The 21,314-nt window shown below is 40.7% G+C and overlaps 1 protein-coding gene across 6 annotated transcripts in view; it reads left to right on the forward strand.

Moving 5' to 3' along the window:
- RALGAPB (Ral GTPase activating protein non-catalytic subunit beta) overlaps positions 1-21,314 on the forward strand; it is a 2,501,232-nt gene that overhangs the window by 2,391,212 nt on the left and 88,706 nt on the right. The window lies entirely within an intron of this gene.

The raw sequence follows: 21,314 nt of genomic DNA on the forward strand, positions 1-21,314 counted from the left end.
GAGCCTCTTCCACATAATAATAAAATTATCTGTTTGCTTTCCCTGCACACATCAGCCTCTGTGGGGACCTGGTGTCCCTGTAGCATTGTTATTGTATCTTTGCTGTTACAAACGCGTAGAGGATACATCGGTGGCTGCAGATACTTTTATACCATTTTAGCTTTTGTTGTTTTGTGCACGTTTACATTTTACAGCTTAATGCCATATAGAGTACCCTATAATCAAAAATATGCATGCTACAAGATGTTTGCCTGTCCTTTAGCCATCTTATTTAGCCTTCTTTCTGCTCTCCAAATGCTGGAATTGGCATATATGGAAACCCCTTTCCCATGGCAGCCTCATGCTTTCCCTGGCAAAGTTCCGGTCTGTGGTTGTGGCCAGAAGTTGTGTTCCCCTCTGGTCTTGAAGGAACTCCTGGAAGCCAGTCGTCTTTATTTCGTACGTTTATTCAGATTGATATTTTCTCAGCAGCCACATCCACCTCCTCTCTGGAACCCTATAACACTGCATTTAATGCAGTCCCCACACATTCCACATTCACAGTCCCACATACATAAAACCTTGCACATCTTCCCCCTTAAAGAACTACTCGCTAGTCGCACCTACACTCCAGTGACATAAGTATATCATGTGAGTCTAGCTTCTCTTCCCAGGTTCCACCAATGACCATCTTTTGTCAGTACACCCGTCTTAGTGACCATCTCAATCCTAAAAGAATTACTAAATTTAGCCCCCCCCTTTGTGAACAGCATATGACAGAAACTTGACCATCCATAAGGATACAAATTGTGTACCATACTTGTACGTCCTGTACCCTTTCCTCCATCCTTGTGGGCGTCCCAAGGCACCGGGACAGTACCTGAACCTTTAGCAGCAAAAAAAGTGAGCTTCGACTTTAAATTTAGTATAGCGAGCAGGGGCGTGGCCCTGGGCATGAAACCGCCCAATAGCCCCACCCTCCAGCGCCTAACCTCAGTCCCTTTTTCCACACGGGTGGGAATGGACCTGGCAGCTTGTGCAGCATTCTTTTTCGGTGCTTTGTGTGCTTACCCGTTTTTTCTTTTCTGTAATTCGCCACCCTTCAGTGCCTCACCCTCCGCTGGCGCATGCCGGTCGCAGGAGGCTTCACCAGGTGCACATCATCCTTCCCAGCATCAGACCCTCACCCACTCTATTTAGAGTATCTGGGGCCCGATCACCATTGGGGACGCATGCACAGCGTGTCGCTCCCTCGCGCCATGTTCCTTAAAGAACAGACTGTCTCGTTGCAGTTGCAGAGATATCTTTAATACATACTTTACCTCCATCCCATTTCAAGTACCCGCTGGAAGGGGGGGGGGGCTAGTGGCTTGTTTACTAAAGTTAAAGGGTAAGATCACTTCTTTCACTGCCATAGGTTCTGGTACGGTCCCCATGCCTGGGGACGCCCACAAAGATGAAGGATAGGGGACTAAGGACTATGCCTACTCTAGTAACTATGGTGAGTAACCTTTATTTATCTGTGACTGGACATCCCTTCTCTCCTAAATTTTCCTCTCAAAAATATTTTTCTCACTTATTCCACTTTTGGCCAGAGTGCATCAGAACTAAAGCTTAGGTTTTACTCACCTTCAACCCATTTAATCGACCAACTGTTGTCATCAAGAGCTGGGTTTACCAGTGTCTTGAGGCGCGATATCATTTTTTTTTTTTCTTTGTGTGAAATAAGGCCTGCCTTCTGAGGATGCCACCCTTTCAGTTTAATAGGTCACAGACAGGGTGATCCCCAAAGAAAAAAGTGAAGTAAGGGGAAAAAAACCTCTTCTGCTAGAGAGGGGGGAAAAATCCAGATGTTTGCTCCCACGGTTAATGTGCACAGAATGCCAGGTAAGCTTGTAGACAATCAACTTCAGCACAGAGGTATGAAGGAGAATCTTGCCTCTGTGCGGATCCGACCGGTGAGGCACAGCCGGGACAAGGCAGGGGTGGTCCCACAAGCAAGCAGAGACCAGAACGAAGAAAAAGGAAGGAGAACGAAAATGGGGAAATTCAGAAGGAGCAACTGAGCACAGGGACTTACTTTACTAAGGCATGCTGAATCCCATCAAATTCTGAAATCATATAGATGCTAACATCTGTCCCGGCATTGACAACCCAGAAGCGGAAATCCCTCAAGGTCCCGTGAGGATGCCATCTTGGGAAGGGTTGTGTGGGAGTCACGTGCTGCCATCTTGGAAGGGGCAAGTTGGTGCACAGTACGATATGGTTGGCGGTGCTACCAACGATGGAGGAAACATCAAGTGCTACTCTTTACCAAGTTGCCTCTGTAACTGCTGATGTCACCAGCAGTGGCTTCTTGGCTGTCAAGATTGGATCACTGGCCATGCACTCCCTAATATTTCTCTTTTCTTGCCCATAACTGGCCGCCAGAAATCATATATTTACAACTCGTGAGTGCCAGTTATCCCTGGAAGCCCTATGTAAGCATTAGCTGCCACCTCACCTCCATCTGATTGTTGGTCAGTGTCCACCCTTGTCTGAGATACCTGCTGGCATCTTACAATACCATATCATTACTTAGTGCCGACATCCAGTTCTCCTTGGATATAGCATACCATGCCAATACACACACTTGCGCAATTGATGTCTCTGCATGATTCTCAGTGCCCTTTTTATTTGTTTCTTCCACTGACAATCTAAGCAAACAGCTGCTCTGTTCTGCTGTCTTTGCCTAAACTATATTCTGTAATTGTATTCAACCAGTCTGGATGCTATTCGAAACAGTCAGGGTGATTTCTCTGCTCCTCCTATAAATAGCACTCGGTAGCGGTTTATGATCAGTATGAATAATAAAAAGTGCTCCAAAGAGGAATTGTCTGACGTGATGCACACCGCATGCACAAGCCAGTGCCTCTTATTCGATAACCGATTATCCTTGCTCCGTTTGTAATTGTGCCCTTGAGGTGAAGCTAATTGTGACTTCACCTTGTCTTCCTTGCTCTTGAGTTAAAACTGCCCATTCCATTTAAATTTCACTCCTCTTAAATGCTCCCTAATGCTTCAACCACACGTGAGAAATGTTTCATGAATTTGGTATAAAACTCGAACAATCCCTGAAATGATAATAATTCAGATGGTTCCGGTGCTGTGATTATAGTTTTCGCCAGTGACTTTTTTGGACTAATTCCCTCCTCAGAAAACTTGTTCTACAAATACTCGCTTTATACAATCTACATTTCTGCATTTTAACCATCATACCATTCTCCTAGAGCTTCTGAGGACTATCTCAAGCATCGACATATATTCTAATTCTGTTTTGCTGAACACCAGTATATCATCCTGGAAGTACATGACACTGGATAGTCCCTTAAACAACTTTTCTATAAGTTTATGAAAGACAGATGCTAAATCGGAATAGCCCACAGGGTGTGCTAAATGTGGTCAGATGCTTGCACTGCTCGGGCAACGCTATTTGCTGGAATGCATTTTGTAAATTAATGGTAGAAAATATTGTTGCACCCTGAATTCTATTAATCATTTCACTTATATGCAGCAACAGGTGTGTTTCTGTTATGATATTGATATCCGCACCTCTTAAGCCTGATCTTAATTTAATGGTATTTCCTGGTTTTATAACTAAAACCACAGGAGCTACCGACTCTGAGCCACCCTGTTTCTTCTATGATTCCTTGTTTGGCATTCCTGAAATAATATAACTGCTCCAAAAGTCTTAACTGCACTTTCATGACCTTACTCTTGAATTTTTGGGAGGATCGTGCATTAAAAAAAGTTGACTGCCCGCAGGTTTTTTTTGTCACGATATCAAAAATCAGTTTGATAAAGAAATTTAAGAAAAAAATTGTGACCTACGGAAAGCCATTAAGTTGCTGAACAAACGTGATGATCTCGTGTGGGCAGAAAGAGGATAAGCAAAGGTGACTCTAAAACAAAAATACCAAAATTAGCTAAAGAACATATAATCCAAAAATATATTGGTGAGAATCTAAATATGTTTGAGGAGATAGTTGGGAAAGTCACCTGCTCAATCTGTTGGATATTAAACTTTAAAAGCAAGTTTCAACTAAAAGCCCAATCGTGCTGTGTCTCTGAAGAAGCCTTGGTGGATTATTTTACAAATACATGTAAGAAAATAAGACTTCTACCTGGGCCTTCTTGTTGGAGAGAGTGGATATTGAATCTGCAATTAGAAAGTTGAATAATTCCAGAGCTAGTGGCCCTGATGGGCTAGTCAATGGAATTTTCAAACATGATTCAGTAATGTGGGCAGAGATTCTTTATAAATTGTTCCGGCATATTGCTGCTGAGAGTACTGTCCTATGTCTTGGACCCAAGTGACTTTGGTCCCTATCTTTAAAAAGGGTAAGAGAGCAGACCCGTCTAGCTACCGACCTATCTCTGATTGATTCCTCATCCAGGATTTCTGCAACTTTGGTCGTAAGGGAGCTAACGACCTGGGCTGAGAATACTCAGAGATTCACCCCATTGTAAACAGGTTTTAGGAGAGGGGTGGGAACGCAAGAGTGGCCTGGCCCTCTCTGTTTGTATCTTGGATGTTGGTGGTAACTTTGGGCGATCATTATGCGTGGCTGCGATAGATCGATTACCCGTCTTTGATCATGTAAATATAGGAGTCGAGCTGAGTCTTGGGAGTCTGGTGAACCTGCTGTGTGTGCTGTCCGGGCTGAGTAAATCTACTCTTTCTATTCCTGAGATGGAGCGTACTGTTTAATTACCCAGACTCACCGTGGATCGGACGCAGAGTCGATCTGAGTTTTAGGAGGCGTCGGAGCGGTTGGTGAGTTCCTCCCTATCTGCAGCCACGTGCGAAATGGAGCCCGGCGGCTGGCTGCCGCAAACCCAAATGACTGTGAAAGAAAAAAATAAACCTCTGCAACAACCAATTCACTATCCAGTGCAATAATTCTATAGCCCCACAATGTGACACCCGCCGCCTAGAGCCTGGCTCGGCTGTGGGGGCTGGATACACCGGCACAGATGACGTGATTTACTGTGCGCAGGATACCGCTGCAATCCCCATGTTGAGAGTGATTGCATGGCGGGCCCTCCAGGTGGCTCAGCACGAAGCTCAAATGGAGCCCAACAGTGTGGATAACATTGGTGGTAAGAGTACTGTTTTTACCGGCATCACTGACGCAATCAAAAATAATGACCTTGATTGTATTTTCATCTCCACGCAAATAACGAAGGAGACAAGGTCTCAGAATTCCATACGAGGGGGATGTTTATGATCAGTGGGGTGTGAAAGCGGGACAGATGAAGTTTTTAGGGTTTCCTCGCCGATAGTCAAGCTGCCTCCGCCTCTAATGAAATGAGTACGAGCAAGGGAGAGGATTTGCCGACTGTTATGTCAACCTCTCAAAAGGGGTCCACTGCTGAGTCCTTATTAACATCCATGACCTTCGAACTGAACTCTGATCTGCACAATGAGAATAGAACACATGAAAGTGTCTCCAATAAACTTAAACAACAGCTGCTTCTACAAAATCAAATGTTAAAGTGTGGAAAGAAATGAAACCCTTGAAAGGACAAATTCACTGGATGTAGTTAACAAATTACTATGGGACTTAACACAAATAAATACTGATAGAAATAGAGTGTGAGATGAATCTGAGGCATTTGGCTCGAATGAGCAAAGCTGTGCGGCAGGGCTGTTAACTCCTCGTACGTCTCCAATAAAGAAGTGGCCAAACGAGGCCCAAAAACGAAGGAGGATAGAAGAGGGCGCATCCCCAAATATTAATTGCTCGCAACGGAGGAATATGAAACAACAAAAACAAAATATGAATCGCATGGAGAATGATTGGCAGGAAATGCAATCCAACGTCAGACCAGTTGCAGAACGAGGTGCTTCCCTCGCAAATGTACATGCAAACTCATCTTCTTCTGATGACTCGTCCACAGACTCTTCCTTTATGGAAAGAGAATTTCCGAAAATAAGGCTTACTCTGACAAAAGATTCCAGCACAAAAGAAGAGTCCGCGAGGAAAGAGCATGCTATAACCGAGCAGGTAATTAATGATCTACAGCCTATATTGATGTTGGCGCTTTCTATAACCATCACGCCATTCCTCAAAATGTATGAGCACCTGAATGAGAATGTCAAAGATTTGTCTACATTAACAGCGCTAATGAACTCGAAGTTCATTAACCTAGAATGTGACCATACCATTTTTAAACAGTCGTCTCATGAGGAGTATAAAAGATTGGACTGTTCATTTAATGCGCTGACAGACCAAAAGCGCAATAATAGTGAGGACAAGAAACTCTTGGCTGAAGTTGCCAAAGAAGTTCTGGGTTTGTTGAAGAATACCCAATCCAGGCATTCGGATGCTTGTTGAAATCAGGGTTCAAGCCCTACACAGTGTACCCACTCGGAGTTTGGTCAAATGACATGAAATATGTGCAACAAAGGCATGAATACAAATGATGACTTTGAAGAGAGAATTGGAGATCGGGAACCTGACATAGTGGCCCCTATGGGGGCAGGTTATACAAGTACTGAATTAATCTGTCATAATCCTCGTGCAGGAAACACAGGGAGATCCTGTACTTGCAAATGTGCTACCGTCACCTAAACAAAGTGAAAACTGTATTGGCAATGAAGCACTAAAATATTCTACCGTTGTCATAGATGAGAATCAACCCATTAACTCAGAGCAGTCATTGCGCATCTGCTGTACTGATTAGTGGAACTAAGGAGAGCTATGCGGTTGACATATCTCATGGACCTTCTACTTCAGCCGATGCAGGTGGTCAAATTGTTAATCCCGATCTTGGCAATCAGGGCTCGCCTGGTGAAAAAGGAAATAAGGAAGGCCTGTTTGCAATTTTCAATGCAAAGAATATGCAGCCTGGCAAGAAATTTGTAGTTAAACCTCCTCAGGTTAAAAAGTCAAAAAATATAACCAAATGGAATACTCGCCTTACTAATAACTCAAGGAAATTCTTGTGTAATATTAAAACTGTAAACCTCACTGTGAATACAGATAAGGCTGTTGACAACATTGTGAAGCCTAAAGTACTTCAAGGCCGGATGCTTCATATGTAATGGATAGACCTGAGGTGCAAGTCCTGAGTGATGAAGAAAAAGTGATTGTTCTATTAAACATGTTTACTTATGAAGATGATGAAGAGGTGGCTGACGTGCAGCCAATTGTAGTATGTACAGAGCAAAACAGTATGGCTGTTGCAACTAAGGATTTCGCTGATAAACCGAACGTGTTAAAGTTGGCTAAGCAAAGGCGCACATGCACATCATTTCTGCCGAACATAGCAAAACAGGATGAGATTATAAAACCCTAGAGTCCTGTTTTCATTACGTTGGGTCAGAAATGGAAATGGTCAGAAATGGAAAGACCTGGCTGAAGCACAACCAGGAATCAGAAGGTGTGGAAATAGTCAGTCTTAATGACACTGTAAAGACTATTACTGGAAAAGAAAATTGTCCAGTGCCTTCTGCCGGTTTACAAAGTAATATTATAGATCTGAGGTGTGCTCATAAAGATTTGGAGACTGATTGTTGGCAGAAGAGCAAATCGGCTAAGCCACCACAACAAAACTACACTAAAAAACTTCAATCAAAGGCAATAAGGGACTCATCAGCACATATTAGAGAGAAATCATGAGAATCAGAGGAGTAGAATAGTTGACAATAGAGTGAGTCATTGTAAACAACTCGATTGCACATTGAATGATGTTGTAAATCCCCTGCAAGAGACGCAACTTGGCGAACGGATTGAAATTACCTTTACCTGTGGAAATAACATTTGTTTTTTTTTCATTTTTTTTTTCAGAAAGTTTATTAAGTTTCAATAAACAACATTTTCATAAAAAGTACACAACGTCTCATACTAAGCAGTAATAATCAAAATTACAGTAAATTGTAAATATCATATTTTGCGCTTTCTAACATAATAACTATATCCAATGAATTCAAGGACATACAACAAATACACATATACAGGTACAAAAGACAACACAAACAGGAAGAGGAAAAAAGGGAAAAAGAGAAAGAAGAAAGGAAGAGAGAAAAGAAAAAAAAGGGTCTCTCCCGCACCAACATTTTCGTAAAAGGCACAGTCATATCTGTTATATTAACAATTCCATCACCACCTCAATCATAAAGAGCCAGAAAAGGACCCATAACATCATGTATTCCTCTTCTTTATCTCTATTTTTCAATGAAATCTTATCATACTGTGATAAAACCTGCAACTCCGACAACCACTCTTCAACAATAGGCTATTCCCTCGTTTTCCAAATCCTGAGGATAAGCTTAATAGCTACCATAATAATCCTATCAATCCAGCAAGAATGTTTTCTAGTGCGCACACACCTTTCTTTATGTGAGAGTAAAATTATGTTCACAGCAGATCTTTGCAAGTTTATACCAAAGATCAAATCAATCCTATCAATAACCTCTCTCCAAAACAATTGTACTCTGGGCATTCCCACAGTAAATGTAAAAGAGTACCTCTATTATTGTTACAACACCAACATAATTCACTTGATCGTAACCCCAATTTAAACATCTTAACTGGTGTCCAATACAGCCTTCCAATGACTTTCTGTTGAATCAAACGTAAACCCATATCTACTCCTAAGTACAAATGCACCCTCAAAACACCTCTCCAATCTAAGTCAGAAAGGACCCTATTAATATCATGTGACCATATTTCCTTCAATCTAGTCCATGCTAATTGATTTTATTTTTCTACTGGCATGAATTGCATGTAGGTCCGTACATTGTATCCTTGTCCATCTAACAATTTGCTAATCTCCGGTTTCCTCCCAACTGAGCCACCAGTCATATCCAACCTTTGATTAATCATGGAAGCTAAAGTCAAATACCTATTCATCTCTCTCCGTCCCAAGTTATACATATGCTGCAATTCCTCAAAGCACAACACTCTATCACCATCCATCACATACGCTACTCTCAGAATTCCCCTATTAATCCAACTCAAGCATCTCAGACATTTATTATCAATCTGTAACGCTTCATTATGCCATATTGAAGTATCATGACTAAAGCCATAACCTTGGTCATTTTAACTAAACCACATCCCTATCACCTGTCTGGTTGCCACCACCGGGATCAGTTTCAACCTTGTATGTGGGAGTTTACCCATACTATAGATGCTATTTAAGTCATATGGAGCGCAAATTTCTCTTTCAATACGCAACCAAATCGGTTCTTTAGGGTCCCTATCTCTCAAGTAATACAAACTCTTTTTAAGCAAAAAGGCCCTGTAGTATTTAATCAAATCTGGATACCTAAAACCACCTTCCTCAACACAGTAATATGTACTTTGGTACTCAAGGTTTTTTACCAAGACCCCATAAAAAGGATTGAAAGAGTTTATCAACTTTTATTAATTGTTTTTTAAATACTAACAAAGGGATGGACTGAATAACATATAAGAGCTTAGGTAAAAGAACCATTTTAATCGCATTAATTTTCGCCCACAAATTCAATGTCAATCTCTCCCATCTCCTGATCAGTAATGATATCTTTAAGGTTACTTGTTCCAAATTATATTGCAAACGTTTATTCAAATCACCAATAATATGTATTCCCAAATAAGTGACGCCTTCTGGTGACCACTTACTGTTCCATGAGTGCAAAATACTATTATCACACATCCTAGACAAAGGGAACATTTCAGTTTTATCCCAATTTACTTTATGCCCCGATATCTCTCCTACTTCTTTAAACATTTCTTTTATCACATCTCCACATGTTTCAGGAATCAACAATAAAAGCAACATATCAGCATATGATAAAAAATATGTACTTCAAGCTTCCCAACCATAATACCTTTTATCAGTTCACATTGTCTAATGTAAGCAGCTAGAGGTTCTAAAGCCAAATTAAACAAAAATGGTGACAATGAACAACCTTGTCGTGTGCCCTTCGACAACGGTAACAAGTCAGAAATCACTCCATTAACCAACACTTGAGCCCTAACATCACGATGTATACATTCAACAATTTCCAGAAATGTTGGTCCAAATCCCATTTTTACTAACGTGTACTTCATAAATTTCCAATTAACCCTATCAAAGGCTTTTTCCGCATCAAAAAATCTAATAACATTATTTGAGTCTTTACCATAGTGTTCTCCAATCACATTTAGCAAAGTTCTTATATTATCATATCCAAATCTCCCCGGTATGAATACCACCTGAGATTCATCAATCAGGTCCAAGACATTAATCTATTAGCCCATATTTTAGTAAACATTTTCAGATCAAGATTCAGTAAAGAAATAGGCCTATAATTCCTGCATCTCTTATGATCTTTATTAGGTTTTGGGATCACGATAATCAGTGCCTCTTTCATCCAATCACACATTACACCTGATGCAATAAACTCATTGTAGAGCTCACACAAGACTGGCGCCAATTGAGTATCATACATTTTTATAAAACTCTGAAATCACACCATCTGGTCCCGGTGATTTCCCATCTTTCAATTGAGATATGGCAGTACATATCTCAGCAACCTCAATCCTAGAGTCTAGTAAGGTTTGCTTATCAATAGTCAATTTAGAAAGAGAAATCTTATCAAAGAAAGATCCCAAACTATCTGCAGTAAGATTCACCTCTTCCTTATATAGTTGCTCATAAAAACTCCGAAAGTATGTGCAGATTTCTCCATTCTTGTGCAAAGTTCTACCGTCTTCAGTTTGAATAGAAGAAACACAGCTTAGAGTCACTAACCCTCTAAGCTTGTTAGCCAACAATTTGCCATTCCTATCACCAAATTCCCCAAACCGTTGTTTCGAATAAAACATGCCACTACCAGCCAAATTCTGCACATGATTCTTCAATTCCGCCTCTAGTTTTTTCAACCTCAGATTAATTTTGTCTAAATCATCACTTGCACAAACCTTCTGCAATTTTTTTAACTTCCATTTCTAGTCTTCTAATCTCTACCTGATTTTTCTTCTTTACATGGTCAGTTTTACTTATCAGTTCCCCTCTTAATACTACCTTAAAACAATCCCAGACCGTCTTAATTCCTGTTGAATCGCTATTTTCCTCAAAATAATGTGTAATAAGTTCATCCAAACCCATTGTAATGAAATCATCCTTAAGAACGCTAGCTTGCATCCTCCATCCTTTAGATTTCTCACCTGTATTCCGCAAAAGCAACTGCATATCCAAGAGAGCATGATCCGAAATACCCCTTTCCTGTATATTTGACGGCACTACTTGGCTACATAGTGTATTACTAACAAAAAAGTAGTCAATTCTTGAGTACTAGTTATGTACAGGTGAATAAAAAGAGTATTCCTTTGCACCATGATGAAGTTCTCTCCGAACATATACAAGTCTATATTTGAATACAAGTGCCCTCAGTTCTTCACTAACCTTTACATTATATCATCTGCAGTCTGATTTCCGGTCCATCACGCTATCCATCACTATATTAAAATCTCCTCCTAATATCAATGACTCACCTTCCATAGTATCTAGCAATAAACCTAATTGACCAAAAAAAGAAGTGTTCGGCGAGCAAGGCGCATATACAGTTCCAATTGTCAATTTCCTGCCATCATATAATACATCAAGCAATAAAATTCGACCCTCTTCATCTGACGCAGTTTTCTCAATCTTAATCGGTAGACCCCTTTTAAACAATATACTGACACCTCTAGACCTAGAATCATAACAATTTGAAATCACCTGGGAGTATTTTGCGTTGGACAAATATTTTTCACTTTGGTCATCCAAATGAGTTTCGTGAAGGAAAATCACATCAGCCTTGCCTCTCCATAACCTTGCCAAAACCTTGCGTCTTTTCACAGCATTGCCAATACCCTTAACATTCCATGAAATTAAAGTCAATGGAGCCATATTGTTATACCCTGACAAAATAAAGCCATATAATAACCTTTATATTCAGAAGGGAGAGTCCAGAAAAGGGAAGAGAAAGAAAAAGCAGACCAGCAAGGAAACGACAAAAGACACATAGAAAGACAAACAGAAAGCTTGAGCATTGTGTAACTCTCCTAGTCTGATAAACATCAGACACAAAATAAGCATATATATGTACATCAAATATATTCTGAACTATACCCACCAGAAATCCCATGCCCAAACAAACATGAATATAATAATCAATACAAACCCCATGCTGTCTATAACCATGTAATTCTCCCCATCACTTCCAACCCACCAACTATCAATTACATACCCCCCACATATGATTATGCACGATACATATATTAGATTACCCACACACCCATTACACCTAATCACCACATTTATGCCTTCCCATCAACAACTATCTTCATATTTCCAATCATCAAACACCCAAAAAAACTGAAACCATCAACACAAATAACACACTGCTATTATATCTATGCCTACATTTATCACCTACTGTAAATAACAGTAAATTATATCTCCATCAACTGATGACCCCACACTCACAGTAATGTAGTAAGCAAACAGAGTCAACCCCAAACATGAGTCAACCCCAAATCAGTCCCATTGACAATGAACTGCAACAGCTGAATTAGTATGGCAATTAAAAAAGGTTCAACACCATACTCGAATAACAACAGTAAACTTAAAGACCAAAATGAACTTTCCCTAACTTATCCCTCTATAACATCTCCTCTTTCTTCATTTATCACACTCAGCGACAACCACACCCACAACTAAGTCAAGTATTAGGCAATGGAGAATTTTTTCGTGATTACAGCATGTCATTAATACTCTATCACATTTCCAGATCATGGCTATAATATACCATTAAACCCTTGTAAATATAGTTATCAGGCTGAGTGAGACATAGCCATTGAGTCCACATGAATCACTAACATACAACTATGTACTATTACATTCATATGTTTTTCCTGGCTCAAAAGTAGTATTCATGACACACCACCCACCCAGTTCATTTTGACAGATTCACATGTAGAAGTGAGTTCAAATCAACACGCGACCCAATTCTCAAGCCGCAATTAATGCTATATATAAACATAATCACCACAGACATAAATGCCTAACTCACTGCAAAAGTCATAAAGGGGGAAAGTATGTGTTTCATTCTCACACACATAGCATCACATCAAAAAGCTGGAATAGCTGTCAAACAACACACATCTCAGGCCAATATATTGATAGACCACCAAATGGATTAATACCACCACTGTACGCATGTTACATTGACCTCCAGCACCCCCACAACCCACGATTACTGTCCCCATTGAACAGCAAAAAAAACGCTGCCTTTTGCTGTCATAGGACCATAGTAGCGTAAAAGCAGACACGTTTTATACACTGACACAAGTGAAATGGTAAGACCAGTTAAATATTAAGAACAACGTTATGATCTGCAGTTAGTTGAAGCCTAAAAAAAAAACTAGGGGAAGACACATATAACGTATTGCGCAACGTGTCCTCATAACTGTTTTACCGTTCAGGTCCCAAATATACCACGTTGGAGAAAGCCTATTCTGCTCTCTTCCCGGAAACATCAATGATGCAGTCACAAAAAGAAAAAGACACAGTACGTTTTCAAGGATACAGGGACGACATCTGTGATCACTAGAGCAGAGGAACAGTAAACAGTAAATCAACTCTGAAACGCTGCGCAGCCCATCCGAAAAAATCCACAACGGCTTGCAGAGGTCCAGGACACCTTCCCTTAGCCAATACAGAAGACAAAGGACTACCCCACCTGTTGATCTCTCTGCGACATTTCAAAACTCTTTTTTCACACTTTTGCCTTCTGCCATCTCCACTTCATCTTCAATCTGCAGCGCCTTGAAATGACCTGAGCGTGGTGTTTAGCGCTATGCTAAACCATGCATAAATAAATTAATTGCTGTGTTGTGCAAACCATTCAGATTGAGACGCCTCCTTCTGGCATTCTGTGTGCTGCAGTGATTTGCACGACCAGTGTACGCTTATAGGTGCAGTACTGGCCAGAAGGATGCCTTTAATACCAGGTCAGGATGGATTGAATGAGTTTTTTTTTTCTTCAGCGTATTGTGTTTGTTACAGCGCCAACACGACATCGCCAAGTAGACAGACACAGGATGAGTGTCTGAAGGGGACAGTGCCCCTGTCTTTTTAGATGGTTAACAGTGAAAAGTCTGTTAAACACACACAGCTTCCTTTGTGTGTTCATGTCCCGGTTTCTGGTTCACGTGGAAGTGCCGTGAGGTCCAAAATGAGAATTTAATCCTCCATTGCCGATTATTTCACAGTGAATCAAGCTCCATGTACAGTATTTGCGGTAGCCTCTTTCCTCACAATAATGTGATCTATGACTGTCATCTAGTGGTACTATTATATAACCGCAACAGAGCAAAGGAAAACAGTTCAATGGCGTGTCAAGATCACATACCATAGCCACAGGGAGAGGCAGTACTGTTCCACACGCCAGCATTACCCATCATGTTTTTAATGAAACTTAACGCAGCGTGGCTCCGTTCCAAGGTGCCTTTCTCTAAACTCCATATCATTGCGTATCCAAGCCGGTGCCCGCAATCTTTTCAAGGCCAAAAAAAAAAATTCCAATTCTATTATTATAACAGTGTTTCATGCGGCAGCCATCTTCTAAAAAAAAAAAACACATGTATAAATAACAAATAATAAAAAATAAAGATCATTAAGATGAAAAAAAAAACACCAAATGTCCACAGATCCAATTCGCCTTTCAATGTTATTAAGATCTTCCTTTTTTCTTCTGTAATCTGCCATCAGCTTCCAAACCAGACAATGTCCCCTCCATTGGGTCCAAATCTAGGTCAGTCAAAAAAGCCTCTGCCAATTTGCATTCAGTGAAGGAATGTAGGTGTCCTTCCACTACTACCCTAAAGATTGCAGGGTAAATTATGTAGTACTTCAGATTCTTCTCACAGGCTTTAATTTTTGCTCCAATGAAAGTCTTCCTCTTGTCCATAATATCTTTGCTCAGGTCTACAAATACCATTATTTTGTTGCCACCCCAGTCAAGGTCTTTCAGCTCTCGAGCTTTCCTCAGTACCAGCTCCTTTACAGGAAATCTCAGGAACTTGACAATGTGTCTTGGTCTCTCACCACAGGGATGGTTTGGGGCCAAGTGATCAGTGAGCCCTCTCTATTTCCAGTGAAATAGCTAAGTCCAAATTCAACATTTTTGGCAAAACCTTATGTAGAAAATCAATGGCATTTCCCCTTTCTGCATTTTCTGGCAGATTGTTTCTCCGTGAGAAATGTTCCTGTTCAGAAAGCTTCAAGGCGATCTTCTCATTAATTGCTCTCTGCTCTCTAACCTGGTCCATCAATTTCAGGGTCCTCTCATCCACCTCATTTAAATGTTCCTCTGCAGAGTCCACCCTCTTGATGACTGTTGCAAACTTCTCTTCTGATTTCAAAAGAGCTGCCTTAATCTCTTCAATATCCAATGTCATCTTGCTCAGCATATCAAAAAGTTTGTCTTCTCTGTCCTCTCCAACATTTTTTTTCTCCCCTCCTTTCTGTCTCTTAGCTTCTGGGGTATTTGGAGCTGACATTTTCAGTTCATATATAGATTCAGGGACACAGCACAGGGAACAGGAGCACAGCAGTTAAGCTGCCATCCCTGGATCTGACAGTTCTAGAACCCGGAAATAACATTTCTAATGAAACATCAAGTGGTCCAGTGAGGCAAAATCACTTGCACGAATCAAATAACTGGAACTGGCTAGCTGCAACACTCGCTGGGTAAAAATCAAAGTTAACGTCAAGATTTGGATGAAAAATTGACAATTGCAATTGGATCCTGGAATACCAGAGGATTTATACATCTTTTTCAAACCTCGTGGATGGATGGCTTGGATTTAGCATGTCTACAAGAGACATGGCTTGAGGCATGTCCAATTCTTGATGACTTTGAAATTTCCATTAATCCGGCCATTAAAAAGCGAAGAGGCAGACCAACAGTGGGCCTCCTGACCTTCGTGCGGAAAAGCTCAGGATATAGAATTATTGCCTCTAGGAACGTCTCTTCGTACATACAAGTAACTGTTATCAAGTGAAAAGAGACAGGTAACCTATAAAGTACCTCTGTGCATATTCTCAATGTGTATTGGCAACATAAATCTGCTGGCACTATTCTCTTTATTGATCAGATTCATGAGTTAATCAATAAGATCAATGAGGATGAAATGTCAGCGAATAAAATCTCGTGCAGTGATTTTAAATAGAAATTGTTTGAATCGCAAACAAGAGTGCACAGGGGAAGAGCGTGATAGTGTATGCATTGCTAATCAATGGTGTTCTGAAATGGAACTAAGAAACATGGAACTGCTAAATGAAAATGTAACAGGTGATGATCCGTGGAGGAGAAACTCCCAAAAATTAATTTTGGACTACTTTTTTGTGTCTAAGAGCATGGCTAAACGTGCAATCTTTTAACAGGTTTTACTTAAAACAGAGAGTGATCACGACTTGGTGAAACTTTATCTCGTTGATACTAATAAAGAACTTCCCAAGATTTGGAACTCCAATGTGGTAGTAGAAGCTAATAGGATTCGACTTAAAAAAAATTAGGTTAATATGATAACAAATGCTTATTCCGAGGACCATGAGAATATGGAGTATCAACGTCTGTTAAAATAATGCGTTAAAAAAAAAACAAGGCTTGCGTAATTGTGGATTTAAACCAAAGCATGCTTTTAATCTCCCAAGTCTTAAGAAGAAAGCGCCAATTGCGTTCTGAAATTAGAGAATGCTCTAAATTAAATAAAACATGCTGTTCTGCTGAAAACCGATCTATAAAGCAGAAATACAAAAATTCGATGATTTCATACAAAGCTACTATTCAACAGCAATCTGCTGAGGTAATGCTATCTAAATTGACAAACAAGAACTCTAGCGAATTCTGGAGGCTGATAAATGAAGAAAATGGTCATCAATCAGCAACTCAACAGAATATAGTGACGGAAAATGAGTGGACATCCTTTTATAGCCGGCTATATAGTAAAAAAGGGAACCACATAGAACCGGACTTCCCAAAATTAGATCAATGGGACCTCCAATTTGATAAAGATGACACGTTGAACATCATTTAAAAAAATATGTTACAATGTCCGACGCCAACATTTTGGAAGAGTGCAATTAGCAAGCCCAAAAAACTGTATAGACCAATTGCATTGCTGGATGTATTGGGTAAGATATATGTGACCCATCTCCAACAACAGCTATCAAGGTGGATTATTTCCAGTCAGCACATTGATCAGAGACAATCAGGCTTTGTCAAGGGGGTGGGGTGTGGCCTAAACCTTCTCATAATAAATCTTATGAAAATGGAAGCAATAAGAACAGGCAGAAGGGTGTACCTGGCCTTTATAGACCTCTCCCACGCCTTTGACAGTATCGATCGTTAAATCTTGTGGGCTAAAAAAGGAAAAATTGAACAGCCTCCTGAGCTTGCTCCTGGCCATTAAAGATCTACACGCTGACGCAGAATTCAGGATCAGATTGGATCGTGCAGGAACTCTGTCTTCGCCAGTAAAAACGTTTTGTGGCATCAAACAGGGTTGTCCCCTAGCTGCTATCATTTTCAATCTGTTCCTATCAGACATGATCCAAAGCATTCCATCATTTCCGCCGGAAATCCATGGCTCCCATCTAAGCTGGATATTATATACGGGTGACTTAGTTCTGCTCGAATCTACTCCAATAGGTGCAACGCAAGTTATATGCCCTCGAAGACTGTCATCAAGAACGGTTTGTGTATCAACACAAATAAATCTGAAAACCTCATATTACAGGACTTGAGAAAAAATAAAGTTTGTTTTAACAAAAAATTCCAGTGGCGTTTGGGAAAAGAGACGCTCAAGACTGCACTTCATACTAGATACTTGGTTCTGACGATTAGTGCAACTTGAATGATGCTCCCTGGGCTGAAAATGCCAAAAGGAAATGCAGGCAACTGTCAATTCAAGCATCAGTGCTGAATAGGAAATATGGTAAATTTTCCTTAAAGCAATGCTTGATTTTTATAATCAAAAAGTCATCCCTGCAATAATCTGTGGAGCCGAGTGTGCTCTAGGCTGTTCACATACAGTTTTGCCCACTATGGAGAACATCTGCTGCTCAAAAGTATTATGGCTCCCTAAAGGAACACCAACTGCCTATATTTGTTTTGAATTAAATCTAATATCAATGAATGCACGTATTTGTTGGAACATGCTTGCATTGTATCGTAAAATGACAATGGAGGTCACTTCCCTCAAATTTAAAGTACTACAAGATCTGGGAAGAGGAGACCAACACTGCATATTGACATTGTGGGCAGACTGAGCTAAAGAAATACTTAAAGACCTGAATGTTGCAGACCAATCCCAATCTGGTCCAAAAAACTTTATGGGAACAGGTGTATAACAAGACTCGGGCGGCGGAAATATAGGATAATGCATAATGTTCGTAGTGAAGCAAAAGCTTTCAATGTCGCTCAAAATTATCTCGTCAAATTCCTAGATTGATATTGTAGATCTTTGTAAATGAAATTTTGAATGAATTTGTTTGATACTAATGAGAGATTAGGCATGTGGTCCAAGGATGTTGATGTTAAATCCATCTGCAGGCTTGGTAATCAGCAAGAGGAAACATTAAAACATCTGACTCTCTTTTGTACGGCTCTTCGCATGGAAAGAACAAAGCATTTGGGAGGGCTTCTTACTCAGGGACAATCACTTAATGCACAGGACTGATGGCAAGTCATGTTCGATGAATCTGGCAGAAGGCTAACAATTGCTTTGATATTCTTTTTAGAGGTCATGATAAAAAGAATAGCTGATGTGAAGAACAACCCACATGAACAGTAGCGATGTATATGAAGGGCTCCATTGGTTTCTTTTTCTCCTTAGTTCCTCGGTTTGGACACTGCTTTAAGGTTCTTATTTGATGTTGGATTTAATGTTATTTTAGTTATGAATCTATATGAGAGTTAATTTATGAATGATGAGGGTAATAATGTGACGTTTTGTTCTGTTTTGGTACCTTGTATTTTAAAGGTTTGTAATAAACCATTTAAAATAAAAAATATATAGCATAACTATGGCGGAAATTAACCAGCTGGGGATTGACCTGGGCCTACTGAGTATGATACAGCTATTGTGTACCAGTAACCAAGCAAAGGTGAAACTTACCACAATTGGAGGTCTGTCTAGGAGCATCCCCCTGGAGAAAGCTGTTTGTCAGTGATACGTTCTTGCCCCCCCTCTTTTTCATTTATTCCTAGCTGATTTGTGGGAGGAGAGTACGAGCTGGAGTGGTTATTCACCAAAATGGACTGACATTACTATGAACTGCATTGCTTATGCTGACAATCTTATAGTACTGGATTACACCCCAGCCTTTTTGCAACAACTTTTAAATGGCATCTAGTCAAACTTCAGTAAAAGCCATCTGGATATTAATCTGACGAAATTCTATGTAATGACCGGTAGCTCCCAGAAAAAGATAAAATCTTATGTATGGAAGTTGAGAGATGATGCAATTACGAGAGTAGATTTGTTTTGCTATCTGGGGTTTGTAGTCTCAGTAAAAATGCAGTTCGAGAGATACAAATTTAGGATAGAAGAAAAGGTTTGCTTGTGTATTTCTTTGATGAAATCATTGAGAAGTAAACTATGTGCTTACTCTTGGGCCCCTTTAATTGAATTGCAGAGTAAAAGTAACTGCTATAGTCTTATATGGTTCCGAACTCATGAATTTTAACAATAGGACATTTCTGGACACCCTTGAAGGGAAAATATGGACGCAGACACTGGGCATTCCAACATCAGTCCCAATAAGCATAATCAGATTAGACCCTCTGCATCGTCCACAAGGCTTTCTGGGGTTGGGGCACGCACTACATTCAACACTCTTCCTAAATACCTTCCTTCTCGAGCCCTTCACTCTGCTGCTGCCAACTCTCTGAGGGTCAGATGCTTCTCCAGGCAGACAGTTGGGGGCATATCACTTTCCTCTGCAGATGCCTCCCTCTGGAACGGCCTCCCTGTCCCTCTCAAACTTTTCGGACCACCTGAAGTTCCGGAAGTAGCTCAAAAGGTCTGTTTTCTCCTCTGCTATCTCTCCCTCCCTCCCTGTCTACTGCGCTGACAGGTTGCTTGGTTATCCTCAGAGTCTCACTGGGTACCTGGCTTCTCTTGACAGGTCTCCCCCGCACTGCCTCCGGCCTATCACGCACTTGGGGCTGTAACTGTAACCTCTACAGTACCCCGCCTCCTTGCACGTACCCTGAGCCGCACTTTCCTGGCTGCACTTACTCAGAGCAATGCTGCCCTGATTGTACATTCCCCTTGCCCTTCCCTTGTGAGATCGTAAAACAAATGCTATCACGGTCTTGCCCCTTTGGGCAACCATGCACCAGTCTTGGACAACTCTAGCCAACCCTAGACAACCCTAGCCAATCTCCTAGGAGGGTGTGGACCACTATGCCCCCCCCACTTTCGTATCTCAGGGCCTTTGTGCACTGTGTTACTTCTAGATTACTCCTAACATACTCCTATAGACACAATAACATAAGACGCAAAGAAAACACATAAATCGATGCAATTATAACAATAGAATACATTTATTTATGCATAACAAAGCATGATGCAAACAATACTAAAACTATTGCAAATATCTAATTTGCACCTTTTATGCTTCTTGTGCAAATCTACCATGCAGTGGATAACTATAAGCCTTACAGGCTTCTAATGCAAGCTATCAGTGTCTAATGCAATATACAAATGGCAAGTGTCACATCAGCATTCCTCTCCATTCCACACCATACTTCACACTCACTCTCTAAGACAATCCCTGTCTGATTTCCCCTTTTCCCAAACCCAAAGCTCTTTGTGTGAGTGTCTGTTCTAATCAATCAGTTTAGGCCATGAACCATACTTCCCATTTGCATGTGCCTCTCTCCCCTCTCCAGCTCTCTTTGTCAAGTCTCTCCTCTATGCACAACTCTGCAACCAGCCAGTCAGTGTCTTTCGAACTGCCTCAAGCCTTTGCCAAGATCTCAATCTCATCGAACTCCTTCAACATCTATCACCATCTCCAACAACAACTAAAAACTCCCTTCTCTTCACCTCTGGTTATACTATTCCATGACGTGTACAAATCCCTATGGTGTCACGCTCACCAGATTCCCACGGAGGCGCAGGTCTGGCTTCGTGTGCTGATGCTTCTTCAATGGTGAAGCGCAGGACTCTGAAGATGGACAGGAAGGGCCCCTCTACTCTGGCTTTTCTGGCTCGCAGGAATATTCCCCTGTACGTAAAAAGGGAGTATTACCTACTGAC

The sequence above is a fragment of the Ambystoma mexicanum genome, chromosome 3p (assembly GCF_040938575.1).
Source record: "Ambystoma mexicanum isolate Mex_15411 chromosome 3p, UKY_AmexF1_1, whole genome shotgun sequence".
In the NCBI taxonomy this organism is placed as follows: domain Eukaryota; kingdom Metazoa; phylum Chordata; class Amphibia; order Caudata; family Ambystomatidae; genus Ambystoma; species Ambystoma mexicanum.